This window comes from Protopterus annectens, chromosome 6.part0 (assembly GCF_019279795.1).
Source record: "Protopterus annectens isolate FY-2018-M chromosome 6.part0, PAN1.0, whole genome shotgun sequence".
Taxonomy (NCBI): Eukaryota; Metazoa; Chordata; order Ceratodontiformes; family Protopteridae; genus Protopterus; species Protopterus annectens.
Genome location: NC_056737.1, coordinates 1125344167 through 1125366400, shown reverse-complemented (window position 1 = coordinate 1125366400; position 22234 = coordinate 1125344167). Strand labels below are relative to the sequence as shown.

Sequence of the window (22234 nt, the reverse complement as noted above, 5' to 3'; positions counted from 1 at the left end):
GTGGGCTCGGTTCCGAGCCTCAGAACCGACTTGACCATTTATTTCAGCTCGCAGCTTCCAAAACTCTCAAGCTAGGCACTACCCATGATGCTCCTCTGTAAATTACCTCAGACTGAGTTTGCCATAAACAGTGACAGACAGATAATATAATAAAAGAGATACCAAATCTAATTCCATATAATGAAGCCAGTTTTTTGGGTCATTCAGTCCACTAAGAGTCTTAGGTAGGGGGAAGGAGGGAGGGAGATGTCAAGGATTAGTGAAGATCGGCAACACAGATGGAAAGTTATGGTAAGACATAACTTCTTTATCTGATGTTATCAATCCTCATGCAATACTTGTCTGTGGGACAGAGTCCCTAGCTACCTGAATCTTGGGAGGTCTCACGGAAGGATAATCTGGAGGAACATTGAACTGAAGGATGCACATCCCCTAGAGACCTGGTCCAACTTGTAATGAGTGATAAAGGTATGAACAGATGCCCATGTAGTTGTTGCAGAAATGTCATCTAAAGAAGCTTGGGCATAAAAAAACTGTGGAAGTAGCTACAGCTCTCTTCGAATTAGCTTTTACAGAACATGATGGTTGAAGTCCCTTTGAAGTATAAACAAAAGTAATGCAATCTCTAAGCCATTTAGCTAATGTAACCTTAGAAAGTGGGTTACCTAGCAAAAGTGAGGAAAAGGCAACAAACAACTGGTCAGATTTCCTGATATCTTTTGTTCTGTGAAGGTAGACACGTAACTGTCTATGGACATCTAATAAGTGTAGGCAGTATTCTCCTCTACTGGAGAAATTAGGAAAAAAGACTGGTAGGTATAAGGTTTGATTGATATTGGATTCCGAGACAACCTTCAGTAAAAAAGAAGGATTAGTTCTGAGGGAAACCTGGTCTTTGTGAAATATGAAATAGGGGGTATGCAGGACAAGGCTTGAATTTCTGATATTCTTTTGGCCGAAGTAATTGCTATTAGAAATACAGTTTTCCAGGTCAAAAATTTTAATTTACAGGTAACTGAGGGTTCAAAAGGAGATAACGTGAGACAATGAAGGACCAAGGGTAAATCCCATGGGGCACTGGGTTCTTTAAAGGGTGGCCGTAGCATGAGTGTTCTTTTTAAAACGCCTTACACAGTTTATGGGACATGAGAGTAGACCCATCAAAATCAATATGAAAATTGGATATCGCATCCAGGTGTACTCTAATGGTGGAAGCTGAACAGCCAGACTGGTAAAGAAAGGCCAAAAATTCTAGAACCTTATCCACAGGAGCTGCATAAGGATCAAAATCCTTGTCAAGAGCCCATCTGGCAAATTTTTCCCACATACTAATGTGCAATGTCCTTGTTGACGGCTTGAGATGAGCTTTAATGATTTATCAGACTGGTGATGTAAAGAAGAAAGCCTGGCAATCATGGGAATTGGAGAAGCCACGCAGTGAGAGCTTGAGATGCTGGAGATTCTGATGAACCATTCCTTCTGGGTGAGATAGTCAATCTGGAGGTGGGTCCAGAATCCAAGGTTTCTGAAGTAGATGAGGCCAAAGATAGGGAAACCATACCTGTAGAGGACAAAATGGAGCGATGAAGATTACTATGTTTTTCAACCTCTTGACTTTCTTTAGAAACTGAGATATTCATAGGAGTTAGAGGAAAGCCATACAGAAGAACTGGGAGCCAGTCGTTCAGAAGAGTGTCTCTGGATGACTCCCCCAGAGGGGGGATTAGGGCAAAGTAACTGCTGCACTTGTTCAAGGGTTCGCAAATAGGTCACAGCAAGGTTGGCCCCTGCTGGACAATCTTTTCCATCACTGACGGATTGAGAGACCACTCGTGAGGCATCAGGATAGATCTGCTCAGTTTGTCTGCTATCACGTTGGAGCTCTGCAGAATGTGTTTTGCTGTTAGAAAGTGGTTGGAAGAAATCACCCATTGCCAAACTCTGAGGGTTTCTCAATAAAACGGATAAGATTTGGTTCCCCCTTGTTTGTTGATATACCAGACTACTGACATGTTGTCCATCTGAATTGCCACTGTTTCCCAAGGGGAGGGCATGTTGAAATGCTTGCAACACTAAGAGAACTGCCCCCATCTCTGGAACACTGATGTGCAAACTGGCCTCCATCTGGGACCAAGCATCTTGGACTGTCCTTCCTTGATAATGGCCTCCGACCTTATCTGGGAAGCGTCCATGGTCACTATGGCTTGGGGCTGTGGAAGGAGAAATGGATGGCCTGAAAGTATCTCGTTGGACTGAATCCCAAGTAACAGGTCTTGTTTGCACCAACTGGTGATCAGGAAGTGATGGGATATAGGTTGATTCATTAATGACCATTGGGAGGCTAGAAGCCATTGAAGAATCTGCATGTGATACCTGGCTAAAGGAATTATGGTAATAGAGGCTGCCATGGAAACCTGAGCTTTGCTGAAACACTTCCATTCTGGATAATGTGATTTACTTGTGTTCTGATTTTCTGTAGTCTTTCTAACGGGAGTGAAGCTATTCCCGTCATGGTGTTCAATCAGGCTCTGATAGTAGGTTCTAGATGTGAGTTTTCATAATTTACTGTGATGCCTAAGGTAGTACAAAGATGAAGGGTGTAATCTCCTGCCCTTAGGAGTTGACCCCTGGTTTCAGCAGTGAGGAGCCAGTCATCGAGATAAAGAAAAACTCGATATCCTAGCAGTCTGAGATGAGCTGCTACCACTGCCATGCATTTGGTAAACACCCTGGGGGCTGTGGTAAGACCAAAGGGCAGTGCTCTGAACTGATAATGATTGGCTCCCAGCCAGAAGCACAGGAATATTCTAGAGTGTTTGTCCACTTTTATATGGTAATACACATCCTGACGGTCTATTGAGCACATCCAATCATCTTTTTCCAAGAACTGAAGTACTGACTGAACAGAGACCATCTGGAACTTGGTCTGTTGAATCGACTTGTTGAACTGGATGAGATCTAAGATGGGTCTCCAGTCCCCTGTCTTTTGGGCACTAAAAAGAATCTTGAGTAAAATCAGGATCCTTTCTGGTCTGGGGGACTTCTTGGATGACTCTTTTGTTGAGCAGTTTTTGGATTTCTGAAAGTGCTGCCTCCCTGTGACTGGGTGGGACATCTGGGAGTCTTTTTCTGTATTTTCAGATTGGTTATAAGGGGAATGACATAACCTCTGGAAATGATCCCCTGCACCCATTTGCCCAAAGTCAACTGTAGCTAGGCGGATTGGTGCAGCGATAAACGCCCCTGACTGCCTCCAGAAAAAAGCAATTGGGCCTCCATTCAGGAGCGCTGGTAGGAGCTACCAGAGAAGGAATCCCTAGACTACTGGTCCTGTGGGTCACTTCTGCCTCTGGAATGGCATTTTCCATTGTTACCTCCCCTTTACCCCAGGAGAAGTCTTTGCTGCATGAGTCCTGGGACTTTTTGAACCATATCCTCCCACCTCTCTGGTTCCTAGAGTAGGACCACTGAGGAGTGGAGAAGCTTACACCCATGGCAGAAAGAGTCTTCCCATCCTTCTCACATCTGGCTAGTGTATCCCTCACTTTAGGAGCAAACAGGGATAATCCGTCAAATGGAGTGTTGACGAACGAACATTTAAATGGCGCCGCAAAGTCACACAAGCACATCCAGGCGTGTCTTGTAATGGCTTTGTCTGAACCTGCTGCTTTTGTCATCCCTTCAGCTGCATGAGTGATAAGCCTCATGGATGAGTTGGCTTTTGATTCAAGGGTGGTGAGCTGAAAGGCAACTTTATCTCAAACCCCTTCAACTACCTCTCCTGCGAGAGTATCTGAAAGTTCTTTGATTAGATCTCTCTGTACACTAATGAAGTGCACCATATAATTCAAAGACCTGGGAGTGAAGGTTGATGAAGTGTAAACAAGCTTCCCAAATCTATCCATCTTCCTAGACTCCTTGTTTAGAGGATGGATAGTAGGCCTCTCTTCCACAAGTTGCTTCTTTGTGGCTGCCGCTATCACCATGGCATCAACTGGGATACACTTGACCCAGTGCTGTTCATCCTTAGAAGCAGATAAAATTCTGTCAGGTCTCTTGGGGGCTGGTTCAATGGAATCCAGAATCTTCCAGGACCACTGAGCGATAAGTTTAATAAGGTCATCAGCAGGCAGAGATCCAAGAAGTAGATGGCTGGGCATGAAAAGCCTCCAGGTAAACTAATTCCTCTGAGGAAGGCTGAAGGGAGGTGCAGCCACCCCTCTGTTTTAGGATTTCAAGGATGTCCTAGAAGGAAACATCATCAGGGGGTAACTTATCCATGAAAGACTTCAGGGAGTCTAATGGCTTCCTCTTGCACTTTTTCTTCACAGGTACTTCCTCTGTAGGTGGTCCAGGGAAGTATCCGAAGATGAAACCATCAAAGTGGGTCATTCCTAAAGCTTCGGTGCCCCCTGTCCCAAAGATGAGACTGCAGGGAGCTCTGGTTGAGGGGACAGGGATGATGCTTGGCCCGACAGTGGTGGCAAGGACTGTGTGTCCACAATGGACAAGGTCTTCTCCATGATCCGGAAGGCTGGCCCCCCTGTACAGGGATGGGAGCCCAGAACAGAAATAGACTCCTTTGGAACCATGGTCCCACCCTGCACAGAGGAAGCCGCCTCTGAAGCAGGAGCCTGGGTTAAACTTATGACTGTTGAGGCACTGAGAGGTATGGATGGCTCTGAAATAATCGATGCTGAGCCCTGCCCCTCGGAACCAGCAACGGAGCCTCAACCCCGGGAGGTCTCTGGTTCTGATAAACCAGAAGAACTCAAGGTGATCCTTGGTTCCAGAGAAGAAGTTCTAACTGGTGCCAAGACAGTCGGAATTAGAAGTGTCAGTGCCAGGGGCTCCAAAGGCTCAATAGTAGTTGGAGGAGGAAACTGTGTCGATGCAGATGAAAGAGTGGTTCTGGTGCCAAGTTGGCTTAGAATTGAAGGCAGATGCAATCCCCTCGCTGTCAGGAGCTGATCAACCAGTCTCATAATGTCCAATTCTGAAAGACTCTAAATGAATCAAACAGACAAAACAAATGGAAATCTGGGAGGACTCGGTTCCAAGAATGGACTGGCTGGCCTATCGGCAAAAGGATCCATTGAGGCTAAATAAGAGATCCTTGGTAAGATCTCAAATGAAGATTGCTCTGGTAGTGATACCATTTCAGATGTCTGTACCGAGATTTTAGATGTAGTCGAATCATCTATGCCTGTCGGTGCCGGAGATACTGTTGGTACTGAAGCCTGTTTTGTCAGTTTTGTTGGCGATTCCGAGGAGCTGCTGTGAGCCAATTGTTGTCTTTTGATTTGGAAGAGGAGGACAAAGATGAAGATGAACTGGCTTCAGTTCTGGAAGCAGAAATGGCTTTCTCAAATTCCCCTTTCAGAAGACCTTTCAATATTAATTTGTTTTTTGCTCAGTTAAAATCCTGGCGGAGAATCCATGGCAAATCATGTAGTCCTCCTGGAGGTGGACTGCACCAAGAAAATACACGCAAAAAACATGCCCATCTGAATTGGCCATTTTTCAATCACACTTTTGGCACCTCTTAAAACCTGAGGTAACCTTCGAAACTTTATCAGCCATGTTAGGTAAATAAGGGGCCTAGCACTATAATGGCATGCACACACACGCGCGCACACACACACACACACACACACACACACACACACACACACACACACACACACACACACACACACACACACACACACATCCATACACACAGAGAAAGAAGAGGAAGGAACTTTTTTTTTTTTTGGAAGAAGGGACAGAGCGGTAAATTAGCAACTATGGTAATTAAGAAAATACCAAAGAACTGTAACTAAAGAGAGAAAGAAAAGTACCAACAATGGTACTTGACAAGACTAACACACAGTAGAAAGAAAAGGGAAAGGGAAAGGGGACTCACACGCACAGTAAATTGCTAGACAGAGGAGTGGGTAGTAAATAGAAATAGAGATAGAAAATTAGACTCTATCTAACAAAGGAGATTAATAGAGAGAAAAATGAGAAAGAAATTACAAAATATAGCCAAGCTCGAGAGATAGGATCGGACGCATCTGAAACTATTTAACAGCAAATGAAATCTGAGGCAATTTACAGAGGAGCATCATGGGTAATGCCTAGCTCAAGAGTTTGGAAGGCGTGAGCTGAAATAAATGGCAGAGTCAGTTCTGAGGCTTGGAACCAAGCCCACAATCAAGGATTACATGAAGACTGACATCAGATCAAATGTTATGTAACAAAACAACTACAATAATAATAGTAAAAATCATAGAAGAGAGAGGATAATCAATACTACTGAAAAGGGTAGAAGAGTTACATAGGAAATTGCAGAAACGTATACAGATCTGTCTTTTCTCTCACGATATATATATGTGATATATATATATATATATATATATATGTGTGTGTGTGTGTGTGTGTGTATATATATATATATATATATAGATCTATATATATATATATATATATATATATGTATATATAGATCTATATCTGTATCTATCTACATATATCTATATATATATATATATATATATATATATATATATAAATATAAAACATATACATATATATGTGTGTATGTATATATATATATATATATATATATATATATATATATATATATAATTTTTTTTTCCCCTTCTTTTGGCTGTTCCCGTTAGGGGTCGCCACAGTGGATCATCTGCTTCCATTACTTCCTATCCTCTGCATTTTGCTCTGCCACACTAACCACCTGCATGTTCTCTCTTCACTACTTCCATAACTCTTATCTAAGGCCTGCCTCTTTTCCTCTTACCTGGCAGCTCCATCCTTAGCATCATTTTCCCAATATACACAGCATCCCTCCTCAGTACGTCCAAAACCAATGCAATCCCGCCTCTCTGGCTTTGTCTCCAAACCTTTCAACCTGAGCTGACCCTCTAATATACTGATTCCTAATCCTGTCCATCCTCGTCACACCCAGTGAAAATCTTAACATCTTTAACTCCGCTACCTCCAGCTCTGACTCCTGCCTTTTTGTCAATGCTACCATCTTCAACCCCTATAACATAGCTGGTCTCACTACCCTCTTGAAGACTTTCCCTTTCAAACTTACTGGTACCCATCTATCACAAATCACTCCAGACACTCTTCTCCACCCTGCCTGTACTCTCTTCTTCACCTCTCTTCCCCACTCACCATTACTCTGAACTGTTGATCCCAAGTATTTAAACTCATCCACCTTCGCTAACTCTACTCCCTGCATCCTCACCATTCCTCTATCCTCTCTCACATTCACACACATATTCTGTCTTAGACCTGCTGACCTTCATTCATCTCCTCTCTAGAGCATATCTCCACCTCTCCAGGGTCTCCTCAACCTGTTCCCTACTCTCACTATAGATCACAATGTCATCTGCAAACATCATAGTCCACGGGGACTCCTGTCTGATCTCATCTGTCAACTTGTCCATCACCATTGCAAATAAGAAAGGGCTCACAGCTGATCCTTGATGTAATCCCACCCCCACCCTAAACGCATACGTCAGTCCTACTGCAGACCTCACCACTGGCACACTACCCTCATATCATGTACTACTCTTACATACTTCTCTGCACTCCCGACTTCCTCATATAATACCACATCTCCTCTCTAGGTACCCTGTAATATGCTTTCTCAAAGTCCACAAAGACACAATGCAACTCCTCCTGACCTTCTCTATATTTCACCAACACTCTCAGAGCAAACATTGCATATAAAGTGCTATTTCTCAGCATGAAACCATACTGCTGCTCACTAATCATCACCTCCCTTCTTAACATAGCTTCCACTACTCTTTCCCATAACTTCATGCTGTGACTGATCTATTTTATCCCTTTACAGTTACTACAGCTCTGCACATCACCTTAATTCTTAAAAATCAGTACCAAAACATTTCTCCATTCCTCAGGCATCATCTCACTTTCCAAGATTTCATTAAACAATCTGGTTAAAAGCTCTACTGCCCTCTCTCCTAAACACCTCCATGCTTCCATAGGTATGTCATCTGGACCAACAACCCTTCCATTCTTCATCCTCTTCATAGCTACCCTTACATCCTCCTTGCTAATCCGCTGCACTTCCAGATTCACTATCCCCACATCATCCAACCTTCTTTCTGTCTCACTCTCTTCATTCATCAGCCCCTCAAAGTACTCTTTCCACCTGCTCAACACACTCTCCTCACTTGTAAGTACATTTCCCTCGTTGTCCTTTATCATCCTTACCTGCTGCACATCTTTCCCAGCTCGGTCCTTCTGTCTAGCCAAAAGGGTACAGTTCCTTTTCTCCCTCCTTAGTGTCCAGCCTTTCATACAACTCACCATACGCCTTATCCTTAGCCTTCATCACTTCCCTCTTCACCATAGGTCTCATCTCCTTATACTCCTCTATTTTCTTCATCTGTCTGACAATTCCACTTCTTCTTCGCCAACCTCTTTCTCTGCATACTCTCCTGTACTTCCTCATTCCACCACCAGGTCTTCTTGTCCTCCTTCCTCTGTCCAGATTGCACACCAAGCACCTTTCTAGATGACTCCCTTACCAGCTCTGCTTTAGTAACCCAGATATTCTGTAACTCTTCACTGCTATCCAGTGCCTGTCTTAACTCTTCCCTGAACTCCACCTAACAATCACCCTTTTTCAACTTCCACCATTTGATCCTTGGCACTGCCCTCACGCTCCTCCTCCTCTTTTTGTTCACCAACGTCATCCTACAGACCACCATCCTATGCTGCCTAACTACACTTTCTTCTCCCACCATTTTACAGTCTCCAATCACCTTCAGTCTGGCCATCCTACATAGGATATAATCCACCTGTGTGCATCTTCCTCCACTCTTATACGTCACCCTATGCTCCTCCCTCTTCTTAAAATACGTATTCACCACAGCCATGTCCATCCTGTTTTGCAAATTCCACTACCATCTGACCTTCTGCATTTCCCTCTTTAACACCATACCTATTCATCACTTCCTCATCCCCTCTGTTCCCTTCACCAGCATGCCCACTGAAATATGCTCCAATCACCACTCTCTCACCCTTGGGTACACTCACAACTACTTCATTCAACTCACTCCAAAATTTTTCTTTCTCATTCATCGCACATCCAACTTGCATAACATATGCACTAACATTCATCATCACACCGTCAATTTCCAGCTTCATAAATATCACTCTGATGTTCTTTTCACCTCCAAAACACTCTTGGCATACTGTTCCTTAAGGATAACTCCTACTCCCATTTTTCCTCCCGTCCACACCATGACAGAATAATAAGAAACCCACATCCAATACACCTGGCCTTACTCCCCTTCCATCTGGTCTCTTGCATGCACAATATATCAGCCTTCCTTCTTTCCAGCATATCAGCTAGCTCTCTCCCTACACCCGTCATATTGCCAACATTCAAAGTTCCTACCCTCACTACCACACTCCTAACCTTCCTCCTCTCTTCCTGCCTTCGGGCATGCCTTCCCGCTCAGCCAGCAGTAGCCCAGTTTCCACCAACACCCTGTTGGCTAACAGTACTGGTGGCAGTTGTTGTTAACCTGGGCCTTGACTGATCCGGTATGGAAATCTGTATTGTTGTCAGCATATGTCATTTGGCAAATGTTTTACACTGGATGCCCTTCCTGACATAACCCTCCCATTTATCTGGTCTTGGGACTGGCATGAAGAAATGCACTGGCTTCTGCACCGCCAGTTGCTGGGTTTTATATCCTTATTCCCTTCTGTTAGCAAACAGTATCCATAACTGATCAATACTGTGTGTTTGTTAATTTAAACTGAGACCACAGTAGCCTACTGATACAAGGTTATCCTGTTTTTCCACCTGAGAAATGGTTAAGAAATGACTTACAGTTTCAGAGCAGTCCTTGGTCAATTGTGATTGTTTCTCAAACACAAACTTGTCTTTGCTTCGGCTCATTAGCAGCAATACAAAGAACTGCCTGCTCACACCCTTGTTCTCCCCTCCCCCTTCCCTGTTTATTACCTTAAGACAATCCCAAAGTTAATAAATATGTGGCAGGCACCATTTTTAAAACTACAATCCACTCTGCTACAGGCCCCATGAGGAGTTCAGTGTCCATCCAGTAAGTGTTTTACAACTGTAAATGCCTACTTATGTTGAATTGTGTTAGACATTTTACAACTGTATATGTTTATGTTGAATTGTGTTAAGACACCTAATATGCTTTATTATTGGAAGTTACTATGCCATGCTAGCATTTTGTTTGCACCAAGTTATTTTTAGTATAATAGTATGGTCTATTTGCATAGCTGCACCTTGTTCACTAATGTTATTCATGTAATTGTGTTGTGTGTAGACAGCTCATACTGGTGTCTAATTATTTCTATATAATTGTGCTGTTACTGGTGGACAGAATCACATTAGACAACCTTGACAGAGTGCTGCTCGCTATATTTTTATCTGTGACTGTATAACTGTCTTGAGGAACAAGATGTTTTTCCAATTGGCTCAGTATCCACATATTAGTAGTTGGTTCAAGACATTTTCCTGCAAGCAGTAGCTATTTGCTCAGTTTTTTTGTAATCTTTATAATATATCTTTACCATCCCAAAGTGCTTACTCCTCTCTGTACTCTTCTTTTCTAGACCTAACACTACTCTTAAGTATTCAACTGTGGTACCACCTTTATCATTCTTATAAGAAAAGCGCAGTCCGGGTCTGAACTGTCTGCAAACAGCTAAAGTTAACTTTGAGTATGTGTCTACCTGTTTGAGCCAATGTTCATTCTCCCCTGGAGAGCACTCTGCTTTGGCTTGTAAGCAGGCCCCCCCCCCACACACACACACACCTTCCACTTTCTCTCTTATTCCCTTCTGTTAGCAAACAGTATCCATAAATGATCAATACTGTGTGTTTGTTAATTTAAACTGAGACCACAGTAGCCTACTGATACAAGGTTATCCTGTTTTTCCACCTGAGAAATGGTTAAGAAATGACTTACAGTTTCAGAGCAGTCCTTGGTCAATTGTGATTGTTTCTCAAACACAAACTTGTCTTTGCTTTGGCTCATTAGCAGCAATACAAAGAACTGCCTGCTCACACCCTTGTTCTCCCCTCCCCCTTCCCTGTTTATTACCTTAAGACAATCCCAAAGTTAATAAATATTACCTGTGGCAGGCACCATTTTTAAAACTATAACCACCCTTGTCACTATCATATGTTCATTCATCAGTTAACTCTGTTACCTGATTGTTTCCAGCCCCCTATTCCCTCCAGCCCCAGTGGTCCCACCTTTATTACACTCACAAACCCCTCCCATCTTTTAAGTAGCCAACCACAGCGCTAACCCAACACTACTTCCTCCATCTTCCCACTACTATCACACCTCCTCAACTAACATGTACAAGCATATCTTACCTATGCTCACTGCATGCACTCTCCTTGCATATCTTACATCCTACCAAAGCTCCATCATTCCCCCACTCAACCACTACCACTGTACTACTACTCACACCACTACTCATGTCTCACCCTCACTTAGCTCCCCTCCCACCAACTCAAGAACCATCCCCATGCACCCTCCCACATATTCTACCAACTATATTACTCAAACATAAAGCATCCCTACAACTTAACATAGTAACCCTCCCACCATACCTATTACCCAAAGAGCACAATCATAAAGTTTCCCTTATAAGCAAACACATTCAAAAACTGAGAAAACTAATAACCTCACGCATATCAAAACTAGCCCTAAGTGGAGATATCCACCCCAACCCTGGCCCTACCATCTCCAACCACAATCCTCATAATCAGACTAGAAACCACAACTTCTCCCATATTACAGATAATAGAAAGTCAAGTGACTTCCTTCTACTAAGCCTAAATATTAGAAGTATATCCAACAAAGTCCATGAACTCCATACCACCATAGACTTGTACTCCTCAGATATAGTCATCCTGCCAGAAACCTGGCTAAAACCTCACATTACCAGTGAGCACATACTCCCTACAGGCTATGGCATACTAAGAGTAGACCGGCTAAACAAGAAAGGAGGCGGTGTAGCTATAATATTTAAACAGCATCTAAACATCCGGATCTTAAAATCATCAGCTCCACAAATATGCAATGAAGAAATAATATATACCAACCTCAAAATAAACCAAAACAAAACCATCAACATAATTGGATGCTACTTCCCACCTAGCCAAAACATCCCTCCACTAGAAAACCTCCTCAGCTGGTCTACCCACCATCTCCCCCAAGAAATTATCATTTTAGGTGATTTCAATACTGACTGGCAATCCTGTTCTGGCATCCATCCAACCCATCATGTAAACCTTCATGGCTTCACCCAACTAGTCCAGTTGCCAACCAGGATAAATAAACACTCCAGCAAGCACACTACCCTGGATTGGATACTAGTCAGCAAGAGCCCCCAGTCATATATAACAGGCTGCTTATCAGATAGCCTCAGCAATCACTCCCTAACATTCCTACTCAAAAGAAACATATACCAAGCTAAATCTGTCATCTACCTTCAAATACGTAAAAAAACTAAACGTTAACCCACTCACATTCATCTCATCCCTCAAAGAATGTAATTGGCATCCTCTAAAGTACCAGAGTCTTGATGACGCAGTTGAATTTTTTAATACTACCTTCCTGAGCATCCTTAATTACCATGCCCCCATAAGACTTTCCAGAATCAAAGCACAACCCTCCCCGTGGCTACAGAAAACCACTAAGTCAGAAATGAAAAAACAGGGATAAAGCCTGGGAGCACTGGCGCAAAACCAAAACCCCCTCAACTAGACAGAAATTCCTAGAACTATGCAATATAGTCAAAAAGCTAATAAAACAGGACAAATTCCAATACTACCAGTCTGCCCTAGACTCCTCCCAACACAGCCCCAAACAATTCTGGTCCTCCATAAACTCCATCCTCCACCCAGGTAAAGTCAGTACCCCTCTTCCTAACATCCCTCACTCCTCAGAAAATATTGCTACCTCATTCAACACACACTTCACACAAACCATATTATCACTAGCTAAACAACACAACCCCCCTCCCCTCCAACCCACACCTTCAACTAGCAATCTCTCCACTGCCTTCTCTTTTTCTCCTGTACCTACCTCCACCATAAAAAAACTCTTAACTAAACTTAAGCCCACTAAATTAGCAGCAGACAACCTCCCAAGTGAATACATACAAATCGCAGCTGATGCTCTGGCCTACCCAGTATCCATCTTGATTAACCGATCTCTGTCTGAAAGTTATGTTCCCACACTTTGGAAAGTATCACATATAATTCCCCTCCACAAAGACGGACCCTCCACAGAACTAACCAATTACCGCCCCATAGCTATGCTCTCTCCACTCTCCAAAATACTAGAGAGATGCATACACTCTCAGGTCTCAGACTACCTCTTTACTAACAACCTCCTTTCCAATACTCAGCATGGTTTCCGACCAAACCATAGCACCACCACTGCCTTACTCTCCTTTACTAACACTATCCTTCAGCATAAAAACAATGGCTATCTCTCCTCTGCTACTTTCCTAGACCTATCTAAAGCATTTGACATGGTCCCACACAAACAACTTATCTCTGTCCTCAATAACCTATCCTTCTCACAATCAGTCACCAACTGGTTTCAGAGTTATCTGTCTGACCGCCAACAATCTGTTGAATGGCAGAATGACATATCTCCCCATCTACCTGTTTCCATAGGGGTTCCCCAAGGATCCATCCTTGGACCCCTACTCTTTGTTTTCACCAATAATCTAGCCTCTGCCACCAAACATGGCACACTCATACAATACGCAGATGACTCGACCATCATCTGCTCAGCACAGTCCTTACCCAAACTACAAAAAGTCACACAGGAAGCCTTTTCCTCTGTTGAAACGTGGTTATCCGATGCCCAATTAATACTCAACCCAAACAAAACTAAACTACTCATCTTCCAACCCACCAAACATACTCAAAACAACTCTCACTTTAACATCACAGCAAAAGACAACACCACTATATACCCAACTGAACACACCAAAATGCTAGGAGTGGAAATAGACAATAAACTAAAATTTGACATTCACATATCCATGACCATAAAAAAGTCCACAAAAAACTAGGAGCGTTATACAGAAATAAGCAACTTCTCACCAAAGCAGCAAAGATTTCAATAGCAAATTCCCAACTTATCTCCACCCTACTTTATGCCTCTCCAATATATACCAACCTAAGGCAATGCAATCTAAACAAGCTAGAGACCTGCTACAACAAATCGCCAAATTCGCCACAGGGGCATCCTACCATAGTCACCACTGTCTCTCACTTGCTGAACTGGGCTGGCTTGAACTCCCTCACCTCCTTCAATGATATCAACTCTCACTCACCCACAAACTAGTAAACCATCCACTAAATGTCCCATCCCTCCAGAATCTACTCCAACCCTACCAGACCACTAAGATCCAGCAACAAAAATCACTTGCAGATCACTAAAGCCAATAACTCTGCTGGTGAAGCACTATTCTCTTGCACCATAGCCAAATTATGGAACTCCCTCCCACCCACAATTACCTCCATACCATCATGCTCCCACTTCAAAACTTTACTAAAAGCGCACCTACAAACATGCTGGCTATGCCCTTGCAACTCCCACTCTAATATCACCCACCCCATCCAACCACTACCTTTCTTTCTACTCCACTAACTACCTTGATTATAGCAAGCTTAGATGCCCATAAGCCTAGTACTTATTATACAGCAGGAACTTCGTATTGTAACATTTGTTAATGTCTGTTATGTACTTCACAGATAAAGATTCTAGTTGTCTATTGATGTACTATGTTCTTCATCTGTAAATATGTTGTAATTGCTATGTAAATTTTTAATCGCTATGTTATCCAATATAACTACTGTCTGTTTATTTTAACTGTGGAGCTTTTCTCCCTGGGCCTCTGCTGAAAATGGACCTACGTCCAGTCGGACACTCCCGGTCAACAAATATAAATAAATAAATAAATAATTATATATATATATATATATATATATATATATATATATATATATATAGTTAGGTTCTAAATAGGGGAGGAGGAAAGGGTCAGAATCTAACTGCCCCAAAACAGGGAACCATAAAAAATCAGAACCCTTGAAAACACAACCTTCGTGATCAGGAGGCAAATTAAATCTGAGGTATTTGGTGGAAGAGACAGATTATGGGGATTGAAGGAGTCAGAGCCCTGGATCCATAGCTTCTAAAGGCTCAGAGGTTCGATCTGGTCAGATACGGTAACCCAAAGTTTGAATCAGATGAAAAAAGACAACATCGGATAAAATATTTGTCAAAGACAGAAGCCAAATAAACACTGCTACAAGCACAAATTCCCATGGAAATTAATTTGAACATTGACAGAAAGAAAATATTAAAATATAGATAGATAGATAGATAGACAGACAGACAGACAGATAGAGAGATACAGATATATATAAAAACAGAAAGATAATAATAAATTTAGTAATAAAATGAGAGGAAAGGGGTCACTAAATGGGGTTTATTGAGCAGTAAGCCAGTAAAATCAGCACTTTTTTCTTTGGATGACAGAAAAAGACCGAGTACTCACTTCCCACAAGAGCTGTAGGCTTCCCTCTTAGGATATGCTCAGCCAATCAGTTGTCACAGGAAGACAGAGGGAGGGGAGTCTGAGCTTTTGAAAGCTAGCCAGTACTGGGTTACCCTGACAGATAACTCAAAATTACACTGAGGCAGAAGGAATGATGAACATGATCACCCCATTCAAAAATATTTCATATGTGTATGTAATGAAAGAGGGTTTTCACGGGCAGACATGGTGAAGCAGCCAACTGGCATACCGTGACAAAGGAGTAGGATAGGCCATAAGACACACAAATACTGTAGAACCAGAGGAAAAAAATAAACTTAAAAGGGTCCTGGTACTTTTCTTAGCATAATCAGCCCCCTTTTTCCCATTTTTTCTACATGGGGTCGGGGTATCGTGTTAACTGTCACCAGCTCTCTCGATTCAGTGCCACACTCCTGCCTTCTTTAACAGTCATTCCTGACCGTCACAGAACTTGTTTCACACAATCCATCCACCTCTTTGCTGCACGTCCTCACTTCCTCTTACCTTCTTCCTGTCTGTCCCAAATCTTCCTCACAGATCATCTTCTGCTTTTCTGTCCAAACCACTGTAATCTGTTCTTTTTTACCTTTTCTGCAATTGGAGCTACCTTGGCTTCTGCTCTTATGTCCTCATTTCTTCATCTTTGCACCAGCTAGAAATCTTTTCCATTTAATATGATTTTCTAGTAGCAGTTTTTTTTGCCTCCTTTAATACCTTCTGCACATTGTCAGAAAATAGGTGCATGAAAGGGATTAAGTCTCTATCATCCAGACAGGTAGTTGTAGTTGGGATGTATCAACCCCCCCCACCAACACCACCACCTTCTGTGAGTAGGTCCAGTCTGTGAAGAAGTTTGTGATAACTGCCCTTGGATATTTCCAAAATAAGACAGGACCACTTTTACCTGGTCCAGATGGTTACAACCACTGTGATCTTTGGAGAGCCCTTCTGAATCTTCAGAATGACCCTAGACATGAGTGGAAAGGCAGGAAAAACATATATGAACAGTCCTGTCAAAGGAAAAAGAGTCCCAGAGCAGAATATTGCAAACAGACTGTTGTGACTAGAGACAAAAATATCTGAGGTGTTTCCTATAAGAATCAGTTCCCTGAAGAACCCCTGATTCACCTCCCATTTCTGAAGGTCTGTACTAGTCTTGTTCAGCTTGTCTGCTACAAAAGTTTGCTTTGGCAGGATGTAAGATACTTGCAGAGTGAGACTGTGCTGAAAAGCTATACCCAGGCTACCATGGCTAGTCTGCACAGAAGGTAGGATCTGATTCTCCTGTTTAAGTTCCACATCATTGTGGTATTGTTTTTAACTACTTGTAATAGTCCTGGGGACCACAGATGACTGAGACAGTATTGAGAGCATTTATTACTGCCAACATCTATTTTATATTTGTGTGTTCTGGTCTATCTTTTTTGTTCCAAAGACCCTGTAATTTTATTCCCATAGACACTGCTATCAAAGCAAAATTTGTGGCTTCTTTTGTCAAAAACTGTCGGAGCTGGAAGGGAAAATGGGAGACCTGGATTCAGATAAAAGTGGTCTCTCAATCAAAGAATTTCCCCTTTCACAAACCATAAAACTTGAATCTGGAATGTCACAGGATGTTGATGCTGGGACCACACTGACTTTAGGTAGTGCTGAAATTTTCTCATGTGGGGTATTGCTTGAGAAATCACAGGAATCATAAATACCATGAAACCTAGTATCCTGAGAAATTTCCTTACTTAAGACTTTTGTTTGAGTGGAAAAACTCAGGAATAGACAGATGTAGATCAGCCTTTTTCTGTGGAAGAAAAACTCTTTGAGCTGATGTACCTAAGAGACACCCAGGAAAGCAATTCTGTGCGAAGGAGTTAAACAAAACTTTTGGATGTTCTCCTGAAACCCCGTCTGTGCAAAAAGATATCCCACCAAAGTGAGAGATTCCTAAATATTTGAAAAAGACTCTGTAAACATAAGCAAGTCATCTAAACAAGGAAAATGTGAATACATTACAGCCTGCAGTAGGGTATCATTGGAGCTAGACATTTTGTAAACACCCTTGAGACAGTGGCTAACCCAAAGGGTAATGCAGAGAACTGAAAGTGTGGCACTCAAACCAGTCATTTTTTAGCTTTAATGGTTTGGGTGTGTGGAAGGTGCACTTAAGCTTTGGAAGCTGGTCAGAATATAACCCATATAGCTGAGGCTAATGTATCAATGATCAATATGAAAAGCATCTGTTGATGTACGAAAAAGAGAGGAGCAATGTCTCTGATGCCCTGTGTGATTAAAGCAGATTATTTTAATGATCCCAATATAGCCAGAAATGGAGCAAAAGCTTTTAAGTAGTAGCAATACAATACGGAAGGATTAGTCCAGGTCAGACTAAGAGAGCATAAATTCATTGTCAAATATTCTTTTTCCTAAATATTGCCAAAATCTACTCCCGGAATGCCCTCTAAGAATCTGAGTGAAGAGAAGTGGAGGCTGAGTGGATAGGGCAGACTTGGTCCATGATTATTAATACTGAAAAAGGGAATATTAAGCGGTAGCCAATTTGAGCTATTTTAGAGAAGCCTTTATGTAGTCCACACAAGGAATTCTATGGGGAAGTGAAGAAGGAGGGCAGAAGATTCTACTATTAAAACAGATATCCACAGTAATTTTAATGAAGCCTTTCTCTGTGACTGACTGCGTAGGTCCACCACAATTCTTTTTTCTATGTGATTTTTTTTCTTTCATTGATAGCTGTCCAGAGATGGCTATCATTCAGGCTGCCATGAATATTTATGTCCTCGTCATCATCCTGGCAATGAGGGCATTTGTAATAGCCTAATCCCACCTTTGGGTGGGAAGATACGCAATTCCCATCATAGTGGAGGCCCACAATGCCGTTCTCAAAAAAAAATACACAGTTCTGCCTTCCCACATTAAGGGCTACAATCAGACAGTGGCTAGGCAAGGCAAGTGTTCACCCAGAGGCCACTCATTTACATTACTACTCCTCCTCCATTGGATTTTGCCTGTGCATAGCCAAGTCTGACCTGCCTTCTTCCCTGGGATTGGTGAGCCCATCCACCCCTGGCACTTCAGTCACAGCCTGGACTGCTGAGATTAGGACATCTGGGCAGTAGTCTGAGCTTTATTCCTCCATGTTACTGGAGCTAGCTAGGTCTACCCATTTTTTTATTCTTTTTGCACCCACTGTCAATTATCAGTGCCCTTCGCAGTCAGCTGGCCCACTGGTTCTTCATCACTTGGGTAAGAGTCAACTACCGAGGTCCATCATTCAAGCAGTCATCAGGAAGTGGTTCAAGACTTTTCTGCTTTAGTTCCCTGGCATTAGCTTGTACACATCCAGTAAGTTAACAGGGAGTATTATGCAGTGGGCTGGCTACAGAAGCCATCTCCTCATTTTAGCAACAGGTGTTCCCTTTAAGTAACCCTGCTTCTCTCCACATAGCATGAGCAGTGGTTTCCCCTAGTCTCTACTGGGGAAATTGCAAGTCCAGTGTGCCCCTAATACACACAACTCTCTGCCTCTCCAAGTAGAGGACTGCAGGTGACTCTCCTTCATTTCTCCCCCCTGCCAGGCTCTGCCAATGCCACGGCCCCTAATCAAACCATGTCTACCCGAGCTGCAGTCAGGGCTCCACTCTCTGGACCTCCAGCCAGGCTAACGTCACCCAAAATTTGAAACCAAAGTTGCATGTATAATTTCAAAAATCTGTTAAGAAATGATACAGTGTGCCACCAAATTTCTGTCCTCTTTACTCCATCTTGATAATGCCTAAACATAAATGAATGCTGCAGCATAATTCTGTATCCTGTAACCTTTTTACCAGGGAATACAAACTGAGCATTTAAACTGTAGTGTCTGTACACAGGAGGAGAAGGGACTGGTTGTTTCAGAATATTCAAAAGTCCCAGACTTGGAAGTACCTGACCCTTTTATTTATAATGAACAAACATCAGCCACCCTTGTTATTAATAGTAGGGCAACTAAGAAAAGATGTACAGCAGAAATAGATAAGGAAGAGCTGATATTTGATAAAAATATATATAAAAAAAGAGAGCGAGAAAAGGAGGTGGTTATTAGTGAAATACCAGACAGGAAATTAATATTACTTGATAATGAGAAAGGAAGTTCAATGGAAGCAAATGTTAAGTTAAATTGTGAAGGGAATCCTGTAGTAAACAGGACTACAAGAACCATTAATACTGAAAAACAAGTTCTTGTTATAGAATATTCTTAGCTAAGAGAGCTTAGAATCGCGTATCCAGAATTAATAGAAGCTATGTTTCAGAAGCTGAAGACTATATAATGTTTTATTAGTCTTACATAATATATTTAGGACTAGTTAGAAATACAATCAGATTATAATAATTAGTGACACTGAAGACATTGGGAAAACCTCCTCTGACCCATGGGTTAAGACTGTGAAAGCCATAGCAGATTTTAGTATTGAGATTTTACTGTGGTTGTTTGTGACATCTTGCCATTCCCTATATTTGGACCCATTTTGGGAAAAATTGCTAGCAGTTTTAGAAGTGAAAGTCAGGACATATGTTTACACAATGATACTGAATTTATTCGCTTATGGGAAAATTATGTGGATAAACACCATGTTTTTTCCAAAGGGCAAATTACATTTGAGTTACACAAGTAACATAAAACGGGGAGCACACAACAAAAATAATGATGAGGTTTTTACAACACCTCAAAAACACATTTATGGAATCAGTGACATCAAAACACTGAAAAGTTTACTAATCCCTGTAGTCTCAATAAGAAGTGAAAGGAGTCTGAAGCCAAAATTAATATTAAGTTATGATAAGGTAATTGTGTTGGAGACTTGGTTTTGAAAAAAATGCATGCCTCCTTGCATGTCCCAGGATTTTCAGAATATTGCAGCCATTTCTTGGGAATGTCCTGACTGACTTGCTAGTGAAACAGTGTCAGCCCCACTGCTTTTGGAGGAGAAACATGGAACATTACAGCTTTTAATAGATCATTAAATATGTCATCTGAAGACAAACAAAATATTTAGAAGATGCAGGTACATTTTAATGAAAGGACGTTAACAGTGGCCTTCTACGTTGATGATAAGTAGGTGTCTGTTTAATTTATAGTAGATGCACAGGATTGTTTCACTCAAATTATAACTCACAATACACAACAATGGAGTTCTTGACTGAGTATTGGTTAATGCTGAGTACTTTTCAAACAGCTGTGCAGTCATGGAACCCACTAGAAATCTTGATTATGTTTGTGTTTCCTGGATAACACACATAAATAATAATTACAAAACTAATAAGTCAGGGTAGACTAAAAAATTCTATCAAGGTGATAATCAGAGTAATTGAGGAAGGGAGCTGGCAGGATTAGATGGGTAATAAGAGTATCGATTCACATTACATTATCTCTTAACAGATTCTTTAACACTTCACCAGTTCCATTACTGAAAAATATGTGCCTGTATCAACAACCAAAACACACTCATACTTTGACGCCAATGGGTTTTCCCGATGGTAGACAACTAAATTGCACAAAATATGTTAATAAAAAACATTACTGGGGAAGGTACAAAAAATTTCTAGCTAGAGGAAATAAACTCAAATGTAAACAAACTTCAAAGACTTTGAGACATTTAATTAGGAAATCAAAGACACATTTTGAGTTCACACTTATTGGACACAGATAATAAAAGCAAAAATTTTATAAGTATTTCAGAGGACATGAAAATGTTAAATGAAGCAGCATTTCTTTACAAATTGATAGTATGGTTATTACTGACTCATGAAAACTCTCTGATGTCTTTATTAAACTGTTTTTTCATAGAGATGGAGTTTCTTTCACCTCTCTGGACATGATTAATCATATCACTGAATTACGTCCTATCATTAAAGTAGAAGACATCCTGATAACCATGACAAGGACAAGAACAAATGCGGCTTCAGGTCTGGCTGGGTTAAAACTTTACACCTTAACAAGAACTGCTAGGACAGTTGTACTGCGATGGCTCATCCCAGAAACATGGAAGAAAAGCCTACTCATCCCTATTCCTAAGGGTGGAAAAGATGGCAGCCAAAATAACTGCAGGCTTATAAACCTTACAAGTTTATTGGGTAAGGCTTTAGAGAGTAATTCCTTCGCTATTTAGTGTCCCATATAAGCAACTTCCTGATGTCCACCGACATGGTTTTGTCTCTGACAGATCCTGTAGAAGCAGTCAATTGGAAATTTGTGAAAATATTGCACCATTTTATGAATAAGCTGTGTCAGTAAATGTGGTCTGTTTAGAGTTTTCTAAAGCATTTAACTCAGTGCCATATGACAAAAACCTCCAGGCCATGGTTGACCAGGACAATCAACTGGTATATAATCAAATGGGTACACACAGAACTGGCTAGAAAATAGGAGAAATAGAGTTAAGGTTCAGAACTCTACTTCACAAGTTAGTTGATACTATAGTCCCACTAGACTTGGGCCATTTTTTATTACCTCATTTCCAATAGGTAAGGTTTATGTAAATGTAATACTCAGAAGACGGTAAGGTGGGAGTAATTGTTAGGAATGTAAATG

The 22234-nt window shown here is 41.6% G+C and overlaps 1 protein-coding gene across 1 annotated transcript in view; it reads right to left on the bottom strand.

The window, feature by feature from the left end:
- Positions 1-22234, bottom strand: part of LY75 (lymphocyte antigen 75) — a 3856564-nt gene that overhangs the window by 1557263 nt on the left and 2277067 nt on the right. The gene's annotated exons all lie outside the window — the stretch shown is intronic.